General features: G+C 43.5%; 1 protein-coding gene and 1 pseudogene across 5 annotated transcripts in view; one reads left to right on the top strand and one right to left on the bottom strand.

Moving 5' to 3' along the window:
• The window catches only part of ANK1 (ankyrin 1), a 205,488-nt gene that overhangs the window by 115,472 nt on the left and 72,399 nt on the right, over positions 1-17,617 (bottom strand). The gene's annotated exons all lie outside the window — the stretch shown is intronic.
• On the top strand, positions 8,995-16,093 carry LOC306662184 (thymocyte nuclear protein 1-like; annotated as a pseudogene). Its single transcript has 2 exons — positions 8,995-9,191; positions 15,525-16,093. The product of its transcript is annotated as a thymocyte nuclear protein 1-like (transcript).

The raw sequence follows: 17,617 nt of genomic DNA, 5'->3' as shown, positions 1-17,617 counted from the left end.
TCCTTGCTGCTCTCAGGTTCCCTGGCAGGTCTTAGCTAGGCCCTTGCACTTCCACTTCCCAGTCAAATTCCTGCTCCATCTCATTCCTCTTTTCTTCCCAAGTCTTGAACTGCTCTGAAATGCCTGGTCTGCTCTGGGTTCTTCCTGCTATTGTCTCCTATGATTCCCTACCCCCTCCACTCTCAAAAGTCCATGCCAAACCTCTTGGAACTAACTTGGGGCTGCTCTCTCTTTGGAACTTCCCTTGATTGCCACAACTGGCAATAGTCTCACCCTCTTCTGAGTCTCTAAAGCATTTTATCCCTTGTGGCAGGTCCCTTCTTCATTCTGGACTATTGTTGTTTAGGTGTCTGCCTCATCTCCCCCTGTAGGTTCTCAGTACTTTAAGAGCCACCAGGGCAAGTCACTTTATAGAGGCATCTTCCCACAACTTTACCCATCTGGGGTTTTCAGTGATTGTTTATCAACTCTGAAAATGCCACATAGCAAGACTCTGAAGGAACAGGAAGGAAAACAAGTCAGGACAGGGCATCAGGAACAGGGAGCCCCCAGTGAGTGATAGGCAGGAGCAAGAGGAGCATCTCCAGATAGCCCTGCATATTGTTCCTGAGCCCTGAAGGAACTACCTGGAGAGGAGACTCACTGAACTGAGGACCAGTAAGACAAACCCTGCCTACTTCCCATTTATCAGTAATGTCCCCAAGCAGGATGCACCCTTACTATTAAACAAACAAACAAAATTAGTTGCCAATAAGCAAAGCCAAGACCCTAAACAACAAGTTGAGGCTGCCCCAGGCAACACTTGCTCTAAATACATCCCATTTATTCAAAAACTAGAGATGAAATGCCTAATGGCCATGTTGCAAATGAGTGGAGCAGAGAGAAGGAACTCAGTTCAGTTATCCCAATCCTAGAGTATCTAGATATCACTTTGCACCAGGCAAATCCAGAACAATCTATGAATAATGCTCAATGCTGAACACCAGACCCCTCTGTGGGAGTCAATGTCATGTACAAGGATCACTGCTTTTCACATGGAGAAACAAGGACACTGAAAATGAAGTGATTTTTCAAAACCCCACCAGAAAACAATCTAGATGGAGACAAAAAATCAAAATCTCCCAACTTAGTTCATCATTCCAGCTGCAGATTTTTTTTTTAAACCTAATCTGAGAAAGATTGCTGTTCTAATAAAAGACTTTTTCCATGGGGGATTCCAAAAAGGGAAGAATAAAGGTGGTAGGGGAACAAGTTCCACTTAATGAATCATTCAGGGCAATAACCCAGACACGTTTTCACACATTTCACACAAACGAAGTCAAGTTCATGTTTGTTGGTCATTAATTTTTTAAAAACTCTACATGTATTTATTTACTGCACAAGACATCTCAGAGCAGAGATGGGTTAGCCAGCTACTGGATGGGGGCCACTGTCCTGAAGGGGACCAAAGGCTGAGTAGAGATGAGAGGCTGGGAGAGCAGGGGAGGTGGTACCTGTTCTGGCCCAAAGTGGGGGCAGCATTCAAATTGGGGCAGAGAAACAGGGGTGAATGGTCAGGCCCATGTTGGAGGGGAGTGGTCTCTTCTCCTGGTGATTCTATCAAAAGCTTGAGGAAGTTGGATTGGAAATTTCCATGCCACATGATGATCCTGAATGGCAATTCTCATACATTTGATGATGAAAAGCAATGGCTTCAATACGGGAGAATGAGCTTGACTTTGTACTTGCACAGGCCTCAGAAAGAATAGAGGCCCTGGTACTCTGAGCTCTAGTTAATCCCCATCCTCAACCTGACAGTTATAGATGGAAGAGGTGAGGAAATGGAACTATTTGATATAACATTATTTTTTGAGTGTTAAATCACCAAATCAACACAGAAGGCATGATGTGAGTTACCATCAGACACCCTTGAAAGGCAGGATGTCTCCCAAATAAACGGCAGTCAGAACATGGCTTATTTGATTAAGGAGAAACTTGAGAAGGAGACAAAGAAAAGGAAAAATACCAATAGCCCAGAAATGACAAGTCTGCCAAGACGCAAATGCTGCCCCATCCAGTACCCTCAGTGGAGGTAGCTCAGTTACCACAATGCTCTGGCCCATAAGCCTAAAAGTGGCTTCAGAATCTTTCTCACACAGCATCCCAGCAGCTGCTATCAAATGGGCTAACATTGACATCAGGCAATGAGACTCATTTTCTATTCTGATGTTGTTGAATCAGCAATTTGTAACAAATGTGATGCTCCCGGCTATGAGCATGAATGATTCATCAGGCCTTACCCAGTCTTGATGACATATTCTTCAAGATTATTTCCCCTCCTGTTTCTCTGATTGCACACTTACCAGGACACTGGCTTTAACTGATTTGACATTTAGATTTTCTTAATGGAACAAAATGCACTGACCAGAGAACACAGATGAACAAGAACACAAAAGAACACCAAAGGACCAGAAGAGTCCTATTTCTCATTGTGAAGTTGGCATGCTAATGTGAACACAAGACACCTGTGAGTTGTACTGGCATTAAGTCAGTCCCCAGACCCACCATCCACTAGTTGTGCCTCAAAATCAAATTACTGGGACTAGATTCCAGACAGCAGGTCACCAGTATGAACAGTTGCTTAACGTCCCCAGACACTGACCTTATCTTATCATCCTTACTAATTGCAATAAGACTCGTTTCCTCATCTGTAGTATGGATGGTGACTCCATATGTGGTGGCTGTACATATTAAATGAGTTTAGATAAATAACCACGTAGCATCGTGACTGGGACACAGCAGCTTCTCAGCAGCTTCAAAGCTAATGACCTTCCATTCCTCTTGATTTTAGACCACATCAATTCTTACTAGGAGACTGGCAATATTCTCCTAACTGGTTTTCCCACCAGTGTTGCCTGCAAAAATAAGGCATTTTCTGAAGCACAAACTGGATCTTGATACTTTCCTACTCAATAACCATTTCTGTCTCCCCCAAAACTTATAAAGTCCAAAGTCTTAGGCTGACGTTCAGAAATTCAGTCTAGCCCTGAAAAATGGGTATGTAAAAATATTGATCCAGAGAAGAACTTGTGATTTCCCCCCCACAAAAGTTATAATAACCAACATTTCCTGAAATGGAAGGCACAGATCTGATATATTCCTATCAACAAACCTAAGGCAGTCACTATAGCCTCCAGCTGACAGATGAAGAATGGAGGTATGGAGCAGTATATATCAGGCCCAAGAGTCACTTCTGGAATGTGGCACAGTGTTCTGGCTACAGAGCCCACAGGCTGGACCATCTACTGTGCTGCTGGGCCACTGCACTCAATTGCCAGCCTTTAGGTCCTGCTTGGGCAAGGCCACCTGTGCCATACAGCCCAGGCACTGTAGGCCGGGGGTGCAGACAAGCATATAAAACAATAGTTTCAGCATGCTCAGAATGAGAAGTGAAGAAAATCAGACACAGGCTGGACCCAGCTGCCAGACTTGGGCCAGGTGATTAACTGCTCAGCCTCCTCTCATCAAATGGAAAGTAAGGATAATAACACATACCTTGCAAGGTTTCAATACCATATTAAGATGAAGGATGTAAAGAAAGTGCAGTTCTTGTTATATTGTAAAATGATAGCATTTAAAAGGCTAGTGGTGGGGAAAGGCTAGTGGTAAAGCCCCAGGGAATTCAGGCCAAGAAGTCTAGTTGATTCCTGGGTTGACCCCATGGTCACCTGGATGACATGTGCATGTGAAGAAAATTATTGATCCCCCGCCACTGGCCCCTATTTCTACTTTAAGTTCACCCATCCCCCATCAAATTGTATGTTCTATATCATGTCTGACCAGACTGTTGGGGACCCAAGAACTCAGGATGGATGAGTACCTAGGAAGAAATCTGAATTCTAGTGTTGCTGTCCCATGAAGGGACGTGAGCTTTTCCTGCCCACCACCCTGGTCCCAGAGCCTCCTCTTCCCTATCTGTTCATGAACCTGCCCTGAACTCCACTCCTCCCTGTTACTTAATCCTATAAAAATCCCAGTAAGAATTAGTCCCTTTCATCTGTATAATTCAAGATCCTCTTAGAAAGATTTCAACGTATGCAATTAATGGAAAAGTCTTAGTGACAAGTCCTCTTTAAGGAAGAATCTAAGTGATGGGCCTTCAGGCTTCATGGCAGATGGGTGGCCAAGGTGTTTCAGGACTTGGCGATTCTGCTGGCACTTTCAAATTACATCATGGAGACAGAAACATTGGAACTTAGGACAGATGTTACATGTTATACAGATGTTGGATAAATGGTCTCTAGCCATTTCCTCCTTCTGGAGCAAAAAGGAACCACAAGCACACTCAAAGTCCCACCCCAGCTCACTCCAGCCTCAGGAGGCAGCCTGCTTGGCTGCTAATGGGTTTTCTGAGTAGCTGGAATCTGTTCCATTGTTTGCAAATCTTCATCACCTATGATCAATGGCTGGGCCACCAGGGAACTAAGGAGAAGAGTTGGACCAAAGCCAGCTTATTTCCAGCTTTTATAGGCACTAGCTTGCCAAAGGAAATTGAAACCAGGTGCTCTTTCTTCCCAAATATTGCTTCTTGTCCCACTTTTGGAGAGGGCAGGACAGTTTTGTGACCAGTATCACCCCCCAGATAGGGTGAGCAAAGTTTCCCACTGCCTTCCAAATACAACTGGGACCAGAGGAGCTGGGGGCTGGGGCTGTTTGCTTGTTCTGTTTTTACTAGTCTGTCCATAAACAAATTTTGTCTTCAGGCAACACACACTGTCTCCATTCCTGAACCTCCTACCACTGTGCGCTAATAGGTTTTAGCAGCTGGTTGGTCAGGCCCATTAGCAATGGGACCACTTCCTCCCTTAATGCGTTTTCCTTCCTGTGCTGGGAAAGTAAATTCAGGAGATAAATCAGCCTCTACTCTGATAGCGAGCCACAGAGGGAGGACAGTGGTCAAGGGTGAGCGTGAGGTGAGGGGCGCAGGCAATTCCACTTCTCACTAGACCTCTAATTGGTTGTCAGTGCCTGCCGGAGAATGATGACAAGCTTCACACTTGCCCAGAGCAGGTTCACCAGGGTTGAAGTCCAGATCAGGGGTGCCCTAGAAACTGGGATACTGGACTACCTGGGACCTTGGGCCGTGAGGCTGTGACCACTTGCTTCTGCACAGAGCCTGCCTTGAGAATTACTTTGCAAATGAACAGCCCAACATATTCCAAGGAGTCAATGCTCACAATTTGGGCAAGTGAAAGGGAAACAAGAGCTCACACTCATTCGTGGTTTTAAATCAATTCATCTCACAAATATATTTTTCAGTCCCACGTTCAAGATCCCAGTGGATGCTGGGGAAAAATAAGAGGAAGTGACTCAAAGATGAGTCAGGTGTGGGTGCTGCCCTCCTCCCACCCCCAGCCCGTAGGGGGAGAGTTGACATAAAAGTAAATAAGCGTAAAGGTGTAGAAAATGAGGAGGGCCCTCAGGGAGGTTCCTGTAAGGTGCAGTGAGAGTTCAAAAGGAGAAATTATCTTAGGATTTTTTTTTTTAAATCCCCAGAGCAGAGTAAGAAATCTTATACACAAACCACTAGAGCAATCACTTTCAATTGCAGATTTGCAACCAAACTGGTGAAGAGTAATCAGTCATGAGGTGTTTTGCAAGCAAATTATTGTTTAGTTGTTAGTGGCTCCAATATTTAATGAGCACCTACTATGTGCCAAACACTATGGTAAATGTTAAGGATACAATAATGAATGACAGCACAAATCCCATCCACGCGAAGCCTATAAATATCATAAAAATGTCTACAGGTGGCCTGCTGAGGGAGCTGACAGTGTGCCTGAAGCCCTGATCACGGGAAGACTATGAAGCAAGACTGGAAAGATGGCAGGACCAGGGCAGAAGGTGCTAGATGGAGAAGACTGGACTCTATTCTCAGAACACAGTGAAGCCATTGAAGATTTAAAGCTGGGGAGTGACAGGGTGAGATTGCCCTTTCTCAAACAGTACTCTGGTTGCAGCCCTGGGTCCAATCCCTGACGCCACATGAGGAAAAAAGAAGTATCAAAGGGAGTCAGACCACCTGAAGGAAGACCTTGCTACTTTTTAAAACAGAGCAAATTCGAGGGTCCCCTCTAGCAGCTCCACTCTCAAGTGCTCAAACTCAGTGAACATTCTTGACAGCTAACATCCCTCACCACTCGTCTGCTTCACCCACACCAGGGTTCAAAGAAAACCAGGGATCATTAACAGCTGTGATTACAAATTACCATACTGCATACTAATTATGTTTTGATGATGACTTCTGTCTCCTTTTTAATTTTATTGATGGTGACTTTTTTTTAATGTAGGGAGCACCTGTGGCCCCACTTATTTTCTCATTACATTTTGAGAGTGTAAAGGAGAAGTGCATCAATACCCAGATTATAACCATGCCATGGAAATACAATGCATAACTACAATAACAACCAGCCTTGTGTATTCCAGAGGGAGGGGGAAAATGTTGAGAACAACTGCACTGGAAATAGCAGTGTGGATTGATTTGGTAGCCCATCCCTAGGAGTCTGGTTTCAAAGGTGTCAGGAAGTGGCAGGTATAGGTAGAAGTCAAAATCATACTGGTTTTTGTTTGTCTCATACTAAAATTGCCTACAGCCTCCTATCTCAAGGTAAAAATAAAATCCTCACAATGATGTACAAAGTCCTTTATTTCCTGTACTTATGACTCTCCTCCAATTTCTCCATCCTGCCACTTCTCTGACCTCACCTTCTCCAGCTTCTCCTTCCTCATTCTGCTCCAGCCACACTAGCCTCGTGGTTATTTCCACAATACGTGCCTGCCCCAGGACTGTTGCATGTGTTGCTTCTTCTGCCTCTTCCTCCTGATTGTGCATGGCTCCATCCCTTACCTTCTTTGATTAAGTCTTTGCTCAATAGCATCTCACTAAGGCTGCTTCTGAACACACTATTAACTTGTAGACTTCTCCAAATGTATTCCCTTTACCTGCTACTCATTCCCCACAGTACTTCTTAACTTTTGTGTGCATGTGTGTGTGGTGCTAAGACTGAACCCACTTCTCTCTTCCATGCCAGCCAAGCGCTCGATCACTGAGCTACACCGCCGGTCTTTTGATAGACATGTAACTTATTCATTTTCACTCTTTTCCCTACACCTACTGGAACATAAGCTCTCTGAGAGCTGGACCTTTGTCCGTGTTGCTCACTGTTTTGTCCCAGTGCCACACAGAATGACACTTCCTAAATGTTTGTTGAAAGGTGTTGAACGGACCTTGAGGATGAAGGCTTTCGGTTACTTTACCTTTGGAGAGCCCTCTTATCTTTTTCTCATATTTTTTTGGCAATAATTACCAAAACCCTGCCTTTCTAAATATGTCTCACTTAGATTACCTTCCAAAGAAGCCAGCTGGTTTCTCAGACACTGGTCAAACCATTTTCGAGTAAGTGAGGGGTGGCAACGTAGGCTTAAAATTAATTATATTTAATATATAATATAAATAGAATATATAAATATAAATATAAATATATAATATAAAACTAATTATAACTGATTCTTAAAGTCAGGCATCAACTGAATTTATTGACCTTGGTTACAATAACCACCCTCAAGTCTTTTCTTCCCTTTCCAAATGTTTTTCTAACCCACCTTCCTTCAGACTCATAGCACACCCTATTCCCAAAGAAATTGAGACCCAGAGAACAGTGGCTCTCTCAAGAATATTAGGTCAATGAAAGCATCCTGTCCATTTTACACATTCTGTTCATGGGGCATTCTTTATTCCTGCAAAACACAAGGCTTGTATTTGGGCCTGGGGACAGTGGCCTGCTCTCCTTCACCTCTCTTCTTCCTCTGGTCTATTAAGAGCAGGGCTAGATCTCCTAGGATCTCTAGAACATAGGTCCTAGCATGGCGCAGCAAAAAAGGGAAGATCTGGATGAACTTAACCTGGTACGCGCTGCTAGTGGGGCTGAAGTGGGAGTCCCTAGATCCCCCCATAGAATCGCCCATCCTCAGGAAAAGAAATTAATATCGTTTCCCTGCACCTGGCGACTGACTGTTAGACACATACCAGAGCGGATGTCCTCCTTGGCCACCAGAATCCCTTTCATTCATGGTCTGAGCATATGGCTTGATACCCAGCTCTGAACTCCAAGTCCATCACTGGGACACTTAAAAGTGCTGCCCGGCAGAGCTACTGGGCAAAGGTATGTCCTATCTTCACAGGGAGAATTGGGAATGGCAGGGATAACCCCTGTGATGCTCCATTATCACTTTAAAATATTCATCAGACCCTATCTCCAAAACCTACACTGACATTTCCCTACTTCTTCCTTCCTAGACTTCTCTCCTTTTAGTTAGCAACATAAATCCAAAGTTTACCATTCCAAGCATGAACAAAAAAGGAGCACTAGGTGACTGGTCTTTGTGGGTCTAAGAGACAAGAAATGAGTGCTCCACCAAGAGGGTGACAGGGCACCCTGGCAGAGCAGCCCACCCTCACAGGTGCCTCTTTATTCTCCTTCAGGTACAGGTACCATGACACACCTACAAAGTAAATTGCTCGGTAGAGTCAAAGGAAAGCTTCTAGAATCTCAATGGATTTGGATTATGATCCCAAACTCATCCTGCCCAACCCTTAAAGCAGAGAGAACAATTCAGAGACCCAGGGAGGTGGAACTCATTTTGACAGCAAATCTCTGGCTGTAAAATATATGAACTGAATTAATTGAGTCAGGCAGAGGCCACCTGCCACCTACATTCAGCGACAGAGCCAGAGGGAGTGAGTGTTGATGTTATTCCAAAGATGAGCTCAGGAGGTGGTTTCCCTGGGTGGACACACGCAGGCGCCCTCTCCCTCCCTCTGTAGGCGGCAAAGCTGCACATCCCCGGTCCTACCCAGCGATTCTCCGGCCCCTTCCTGCGTCCTCGCCTTTCCCTACCACCACTTGTAGCTCACTTTAAGCAGCTGCTCAAGTACTCACTCTGCAGAAGCCCATCATGCCGGTCCCAAACCAGGATCCCGCCGACGCCCCGTCGGACCCGTGGAGGAACAGCTGCGGCCGCCGGACCGTCGCACCGCAGCCTCTGCGGAGACCAGGTGGCTGCGCCCCGCGGCGCGGCACTCAGAGGCGCCTTATCGCGGGCCCCAAAGACGCGCTATGGGCTCTGAGCGCGGGCGGAGGGCGGCGCCCACCGCCTGGGGTTTACAGATTACAGGGGCACCCCCACTCAACAGGCCTCAGCCAGCACAGCCACCCAGGGCCCCTCAGGGGCTGGAGGCCAAGGGAGCACCTCCCAGTGGGCGGGCTGCCTGGAGGAGGCTGGGGACCGAGCCTCCAAGTGAGCTCTGTGTTGGTTCTATGAGCAGAGTCTTCTCCCGGGCAACTCTTCTGCTTAAGCAGCCCTGGGTCTGCAGAACACCGGGCTCTGTCCCTCTATTTTCTCTGGGGGTCACTGTGTTGCTTAATTGTCAATTTGTAGGGAATCTGGGCACAGTCTTAATAACTTTGGGACTAAAAATAACAACGTCCCTGGGAACCAGAGGTGAGTCACCAGTAGATAGCGACTAGTGGGGAAGAGGGGCCAGAGCAGCTCCCTGGTTGCCAGGGGATGGGGGCTGCCCCAGCCAACCTGGCTGGGTCCATTCAAGGCAAGGCTCCCGCAGGCCTGGCATGGGAAGGGTGTTTCATTGTTGTTGTTGTTGTTGTTTGTTTGTTTGTTTGTTTTTCCCAACATCCAGCCAATCCAACAATGGGATGAAGTGGCATCTGCCCAGAGTGGCTTTATCCGGTGAGCACACCATGCCCTGCAATAGCAGTTGGGTGGCTGCAGAGGGAATAAATGACCCAAAGGAACTGAACCATGAGGCCTGGAGAATGGCAGTGTCCCTGGATCCTGGGGGTGGCCTCCTCTTAAAGGGACTGCCGGTTGTGAATGATGGATCACAATTTCCTTTTGAGAGGTGCATTGACATGGTGTGGGCTGCTGGGTCCGGTCCTTCCTAAGAAGGGTCTCTCCAGCTTTCCTCACATGACACTCTGCCTCCCTCCTGCTAGGCTGAGGCTGGTCCAGGTCCCCTGAGGAGGCAGCCATCTGGCTTTGGAGCTTCGCTGCAGAACCAAGCGGGTCCTGCTGTGAGGGCACAGCTGCCGCGGAAAAAATGCCACTGAGAACCACACTGTGACCCCTCTGCTTCCCGCAGCAGCTGGAGAGCCCCCCACTGGAGACCAGGGTCATCTCCAAGCAGACTAGCACCTGACATGGCAGGGGAAGGGCACAACAAGCTGGAGGCCACATTTGGACTAAAAATAACCACCACAGTCATTATGGCATATGTCCTCAAGCAGGCATTTTTGAAGCACTGAACTCAAAACAATGGCTTCCTCTTCTTTCTTGCTTTCTTTTTTGGGGGACAGAAAGCTAAAACATATTAAAGAAGCAGGTCTTATTAGGCAAGATTTAAATAACTGTCACACTACACATGGTCTTTATCAATAGTGTGGGGCCAGGCCCACTCATGATGGGACAGTGCTGGCCTGAGCCCCACTCAGTTGTAGGAGCGAGTTTGGAATAGCAGTGGACGTGATACCTAGTAAGGGCTCAAGGCAGATTTCTAGGTTAATCCACGGTTGTTATCAGTTAGAATGATAAGAGCAAGAAGCCATGTCATCATCCAGAGAAGAGACTGAACAATATTTTTCTCGTAGGAGCTCCCAAGCTCTGAGAACAGAACACCCAGCAAACTCACATGGAATGTCACTCTGATGTAGAAAATGTCCTGTGAGTAGATAATAGCAATTCCAAATCCCAGACTTGATCCTGCTTGTGTAGTGCTTTTGATGGCAGCATGGCCCCTTGCAGGTCCCAGAGGCCTGGGACCCTGGCAGCTTAATATCTCTGGGAGCTGGGTCACTAAGAATTTAACTCCAGAACCCACTCCACCTCCCTTGTCTGAGGCAAGAGAAGACTCTTCTCCCAGGGATGTGTCTAAGACAAAAAAAAAAAAAAAAAAAAAAAAAAAAAAAAAAAGACCAGATGCCTCAGGAGCAAAAGAACCAAGCAGGATAAAGAGAGTGAGTTGCACTGATACCACACACAGCTGGGTTTCCAGAAACTGGACTTCCAGTGTGCTTGAGACCCCCAAGCTCACCCCTAGAAGCAACACCCTCCCAACCCTCTCCCTTTACAAGTTCCTCTTGTTCTTCTTTTTTCTTGTTTCACATATCAAATGTGTATCTAGTGCTTTCTAGATGCTATGCAGTATTCTAATCACTGGATGAGATTTAAACTCAGGTACTCCTTATAATTACTGTGGTAGATGATCAGTATCATTAGGTCCAGTTACAGAAGAGGAAGCTGAGGCATGGAGAGATCAAGAAATCTTCTCAATGGATTGGGATAGAGTTCAGTGGTGAGTGCTTGTTTAGCATGCCTGATGCCTGGGGTTCTAGTACAAGAAAGAAAACAAAACAAAACCAAGAGATCTACTCAAAGAAGGGGCCAAGGGAGAGTTCTACTCCAGGCAGTATGGATGAAGGGTCTAGAGACCAAGTCTGCCATTTTGCTTTTGGATTGAGACTTTAGTCTACTCTTAGCTGATGCACTTTCCTTAATAAGGATGGAAGCCAACATGTCTCTGTTGAACATTTCAAGCCTTCTCTTCTTAGTGTGTTCCATTTTTAGTAGATGACAAATAAGTTGAAAGAAGAGAATTCTAGTAGGTTTTTTAAATTACAAAAGTAATAAGACACCCTCACTGAAAAGTTTGAAAAACACAAAGCAATGCATATAAACTCAGTCTCCCTCAGTCTCCCTCAGTCTCCCTCAGTGTTCCCAATACAACCCTAGCTAGCATTCTGATATATTTCTCTCCAGCCTCTTATTTTAATATGCATTTTTCTTTGTATGATAATGTTTTGATGAAATATTTCAAAAAAAAAGAAAAAGGAAAATTACAGAGAACATCGGTATGAATCATCCCAGGACCACTTTTCAGCTTCATGAAATTTCACAGTTTATATCAGATTTTTCTGGTAAAAAATAAAATATTACGGAAACCAATATAATATAACTTGATCCCATCCCTGTTCGTCCTAGAGAGGACTGACCTGAATTTGGTGTTTATTATTCCCATGAATTTTCAATACAAAAAAACACACCCGTCTGTAAGGTATAAAGAAAGATAATAACAAAGTCATAAGGTCATATGCCCAAGACTCAGCTAATGAAGAGGTTGGAGGATGGAATATCCTCTGCCCTTCTCTCACCTGACTCCATCTACCTCATGCCTCTGTCCCCTCCCCTCCACAGAAGAAAACACTGCCTAAACTCTATGTTTCTCATTTTCTTGCTTCTCCTACTTTTGCCACCTACATATGTATCCCTGCACAATAATTGTTCAATTTGCAATTTTTTTTTTTTTTTTTTTTTGGTGGGGAGGGTGGGTACTAGGGATTGAATTCAGGGGCACTTGACCACTGGGTCACATCCCCAATCCTATTTTGTATTTTATTTAGAGACAGGGTCTCACTCAGGTGCTTAGCACCTTGCTGTTGCTGAGGCTGACTTTGAACTCTCGATCCTCCTGCCTCAGCCTCTCAAGTCACTGGGATTACAAGCATACACCACTGCACCTGGCTTCAACTTGCAATTTCTAACTATGAATTATGCTATATGATTTCCCTGCTGTTTGCATTTTTGATGCAACACAATGTTCTTGAGAACATATGCAGTTAGAAGTTCAATCACTTTCCCTGCTGTATCATATTCCATTTTGGGCAAATACCACACATTGACGATTTTACTGCTACTGGAATTTAAGCAGTTTCCATCTTTTTGCTGTTAAGACATTATTGCTGGGCTGGGGTTGTAGCTCAGTGGTAGAGCACTTGCCTAGCATGTGTGAGGCACTGGGTTCAACTCTCAGCACATAGATAAATACTCCCTCATATAAATAAATACATAATATAAAGGTCCATTGACAACTAAAAATTTTTTAAAAAGACATTATTTTAGGAATAAACCTCCTAGGACAGACATGTAAGATCTGCCCAGGGTGTATGCTATTAAGTAGAATTACTGAATTGCACATACACCTTCAGCTTTATAAGAGAATGCTGAGTTTTTCTGAAACTGGCTTTTCCAATCTACACGCCCCGTAGCAGACATGAAGTTGCTCTTTGAGCTCATCACTTGATATTGACTCTTGATATTGTCAGACTTCTAAATTTTTGCTAATATAGTGGGTAGAAAAGACTGTGGCACCATGGCTTTAATTCACATTTCCCTGATTACTAATGAGGTTGTGCATCTTTTTACACGTCCATTGGCCATTTATTTTTCCTCTTCTGTGAAATTACTGTTCAAGCCCTTTGCCCATTTTTCTGTTTCACTGTTTGCCTTTTTCTTATTGATTTGGAGGAGTTCTCTATCTAGTCAGAATACTAATCATTTGTTAGTTCGAATACATTGAAATATCTTCTCCCTGACTGTGGCTCACCTTTTGCTTTTTAAAATTGTCTGTTTTGATGAACAGAAGTTGTCAATTTTAACATAGTCAAATGTATCAGTTGTTTTCTTTTCTTCGTGCTTCTGTCCTTTTGAAGAAACCCTTCCAACCCAGAATTCGTAAAAACATTTTCCTGTGTTATAAATGTTTTAGTCAGCTTTCTTTTACTATAACAAAATATCTGAGATAATCAACCTAAGAGGAAGAAAGGTTTGTTTGGGCTCACAGTTTCAGAGGTTTCAGTCCATGGTCCTCTGGCCCTGTTGCCTTTGGGCCTGTGGTGGCACAGTGCCTTATGGTAGGAGTGCAAGGCAAAAGACACCTGTTCATCTCAGAGTGGTTGGAAAGCAAAGAAAAAGACAGGAAGGGGCTAGGGTCCCCACATCTCCTTCAAGGGCACACCCCTAATGACCTAACTCCTCCCATAGATCCCGCCTCCTAAAGATTCCATCACCTTCCAAGAGTGCTACAGGCTGTGGATCAAGCCTTCACACATAGGCCTCTGGGGATCATTTAAGAACCAAACTTTAACAGTAAGTATTTTATAGCTTTGCTTTTCATAGTCTTTAAATTCACCTGACTTTCTGTGTATGGTGTGGATGGAGAGTTCTAATTTTTTACATATTGATAATCAGTTGTCCTGCACTGTTTATTGAATAGCACATCCTCTCTGTACCCTGCATTGTAATGTCCACTTCATCACATATTAAGACTCCATGTGCCTGCATCTGTCAAAGAGGGGACTCTCTCCAAGGACCATGGGCCCATGTGCCAACGCCATACTATCTTCTCTGCATTATAATAAGCTTTAATATTGTTCGTAGTAAGTCTTAGTACAGATGAGGTCAATTTCCTTGCTTCATTCCTCTTTTAAAGTGTCAAAATTTCTCTTGATCATTTGCCCTTCCATATAAACTTAGAAAAATTCTACCAAAAAACCCTGAAAGGCATTTTAATTATTTTATTTTTATTATTTTATTATTTAATTATTTTATTTTAATTATTTTATTATTTTATTACATGGACTATGCCTACCACTTTAAAGAACCAATGGCTTTATATTGTTGAGTCTTTCAATTATATATACATGGTTTAGTCTCTCAGTTGTTATTCAGGTCTTCTTGGATGTTATTCTATAAGGTTTTATAATTTTTCTCTACAAGAGTTCTTGCACATTTTAATTAGATTTATTCCATAGTATTTTACAGTTTTAATACTGTTAAGTGAGATGTTTAATTCAACTACATTTTAATTTGGACATTATTGTCTATAAGGATATTATTTTGGGGCTGGGCCTGTAGCTCAGTGGTAGAGCACTTGCCTTGAGCATGTGAGGCACTGGGTTCAATACTTAGCAGCACATAAAAAGATAAAATAAAGATATTGTGACCATCTACAACTAAAAATTTTTTTTTAAGAATACTATTTTGTATCTCAAACTTATAGCCAGAAATTTTGTTGAGCTCTTTACTAATTTGAATAATTTGCCCATGATTCTCTTTGATTTTTTATCCACAGACAATTCTCAGAAACAAGATTTGGTCTTGGGTGCTTGGTGGGGTGGGTCCATTTTGTGGAGCATAGGGCTGGTGTTATGGGAGAATGGTTAAGTGGATAAGACGGGGCTCATGGGAAGACCTGGGAAGAATTTAAGGGCAGTCTATTCAAGATGGAAATGGTGCAGTTAAAGGAGGGAAGTATTTGAGACCCTTAAGCAGTTATCTGGTCTTCCAAGTTGGAGACTCTTTGGACTTCCTCATGTCGTCTCCCTCTTGCTCTGTGCAAGTTGTGAAGGGCAGTGGAATTCCTTTCTATATCTCCCTGTTGATTCCAGAACCCTCTGGACTTCAGCCCCCTGCAGAGAGAGACCTTGTAGAGACCCCTGAAGAGACCAACTGGGGTTGCTGGCCCCCAAAAGAAGGGGCAATCAGATAAACATACTAAATCTGGGAACTCAGGTGAGGCATCGGCTAAGGTGAACTCCAGCCCTCAGAAGACTTAAGCCTTTAATTAAATGTAGGAGGAATCTAAGCAACTACTGGCTGGTGAAGTCAGAGCCTGAGAGTTGACTAGAGAAAGGTGTAGATGTGAAGTTCAGCATTGAGGATCTCAAAGCACAACCCAAGCAGACAGCATGCTGGTGTTCATAACTACCAGGCATGAAACTTAGACCCATGAAGCTGGGGGAAGAAGCCTTCTTCTACCATAGCAACTGTAAAGAACCAGGCATTGTAGGACTCACCAAGATTATAAAGGAGGCTTACCCAGACCACACAGTTTGAGAAAAATGATCCCCATAATGACCAATCCAGCAGAGAGGACAACCCCAAATGGTCCATGGTGGATGTACACTTTGTTCGAATGATGAAGTGTTTCATCTCCTTGGCTGAGCTTAAAACCTATCACCAATCTCACAAAGGTATTGGTGGCTCTTTAGAAGATATGGCTCTCTTCACTCACCAGAGGCTCTCGATCCAGCCCCTGACCAAAGATGAGTTTGATTTTATTTTGAGCCTAGAGGAAAAGGAACCGTTAACTGAACAGTATTGCAGGAATGGACAAATCTCTAAAGGTGGCAAAGTTTTATAAGACAAAGGAAGTTGTGCAAAGGCTTGTGTGTTATGTTCACCAGAGATCATGTATGCAGATTTTTTACTTCTTTCAATAAAACATTTAATGTCAAAAAAAGAAATAAGAACTTTTTGCTATCTTCTTTAATAATTTTGCACCCCTTGGTTTCTTTTCTTGTACTCTTTCACTGTCGCCTTAGTTAAAATATCCACCATATTGTTAAATGAAAGTAGTAACAGCATATCGATATCTAGTTGCTCACCTACGTGACTACTTTTAAAGTTTCACCAGAAGTACAGTGTTTGTGTAGAATTTTTGTAGATAGCTTTTATTAAAGAAGTTTGCCTCTAGTCCCAGCTTATTAGTTTTTAAATCATAAATGAAAATTGAAAATAACATGTTTCATTCTATTTTTCTTTCAAAGTGGTGCATTGCATTAGCAGATTTTTCTAATGGTAAACTATCCTTGTATTCCTGAGTTAAGCCCTTCTTAGTCATGACATGTTATTTTAAATATAGCATCACTGGATTAGAATTGTGATGTTTTCTATAGAATTTCTGTATCCATAATTATATTGGTCGTAAATTATATTGGTTGTATTAATTTGCTACTGATGCATAAAATTTAACCTCCCCAAAACACACACAATTTAGTGACTTAAAAAAATACACAAATTTATTATTTCACAATTTTCTGCGGATCAGGAATTCAGGAGCAACTCAGCTGGGTGGTTCTGGCTCAGAGTCTCTCATGAAGTTTCAGTCAAGCTGTCAGCTAGGGCGAGGGTAATCTCAGCAACTCGGAAGGCTGAAACTGGAGGATTGTGAGGTCAAGGCCAACTGGAGCGATTTAGCAAGACCCTGTTTCAAAATAAAAAGGGCTGGGGGTGTGACCTAGCAATAGAAGTCCCTTGGTTCAATTCTTAGTACACAAAAACAAACAAAAAACAAAAACAAAAATAATCCAAGGGTTGTAGGCATCTGGAGGTACCACTGGGACTGGAAGATCCACCTCCAAGATTCTCAATGGCTGTTAGCAGAAAGTGCTAGTTCCACACCATATGGACCTCCCCACAGTGCCGCCTGAGTGTCCTCATGACATAGCAACTGGTTTTTCCCAGAGTGACTCAAGAAAGAAGGACAGAAGGCATAGCCTTTTATGACATCTAGCCTAGGCATAGCACATCATCACCTTCTTCTATATCCTATTTGCAAGAAGGAAATCTCTAAACCCAGTCCACATTCAAGGGCAGGGGAGTTGCTAAAGGCAAGTGTACCAGTGATTTTGTGTATATATTTTTTAATTCTATCTTGATCTATTATTTTCTGTATTATCTTCAGTTTTCTTATCATGAGTTGGCTGACTGCTTCTTTTTCTGTTCTCTGCAATGATAGATTGTTGCCTGCAAAATAATGTGGTACCTATGTGGAAGGGTGATTGTTGATTTGCCTTATTTAATGTTACATTCAGACTATAAGTTTGTTAAGAGATCACTATCTTTAAAATATATTACAGATTTAGAAAACTTTACTCCCATTCTC

Source organism: Sciurus vulgaris (genome assembly GCF_902686455.1).
Source record: "Sciurus vulgaris genome assembly, chromosome: 5".
Classification (NCBI taxonomy): domain Eukaryota; kingdom Metazoa; phylum Chordata; class Mammalia; order Rodentia; family Sciuridae; genus Sciurus; species Sciurus vulgaris.
The sequence above is the reverse complement of the archived record's forward strand: the minus strand, read 5'-3'. Positions and strand labels throughout refer to the sequence as shown.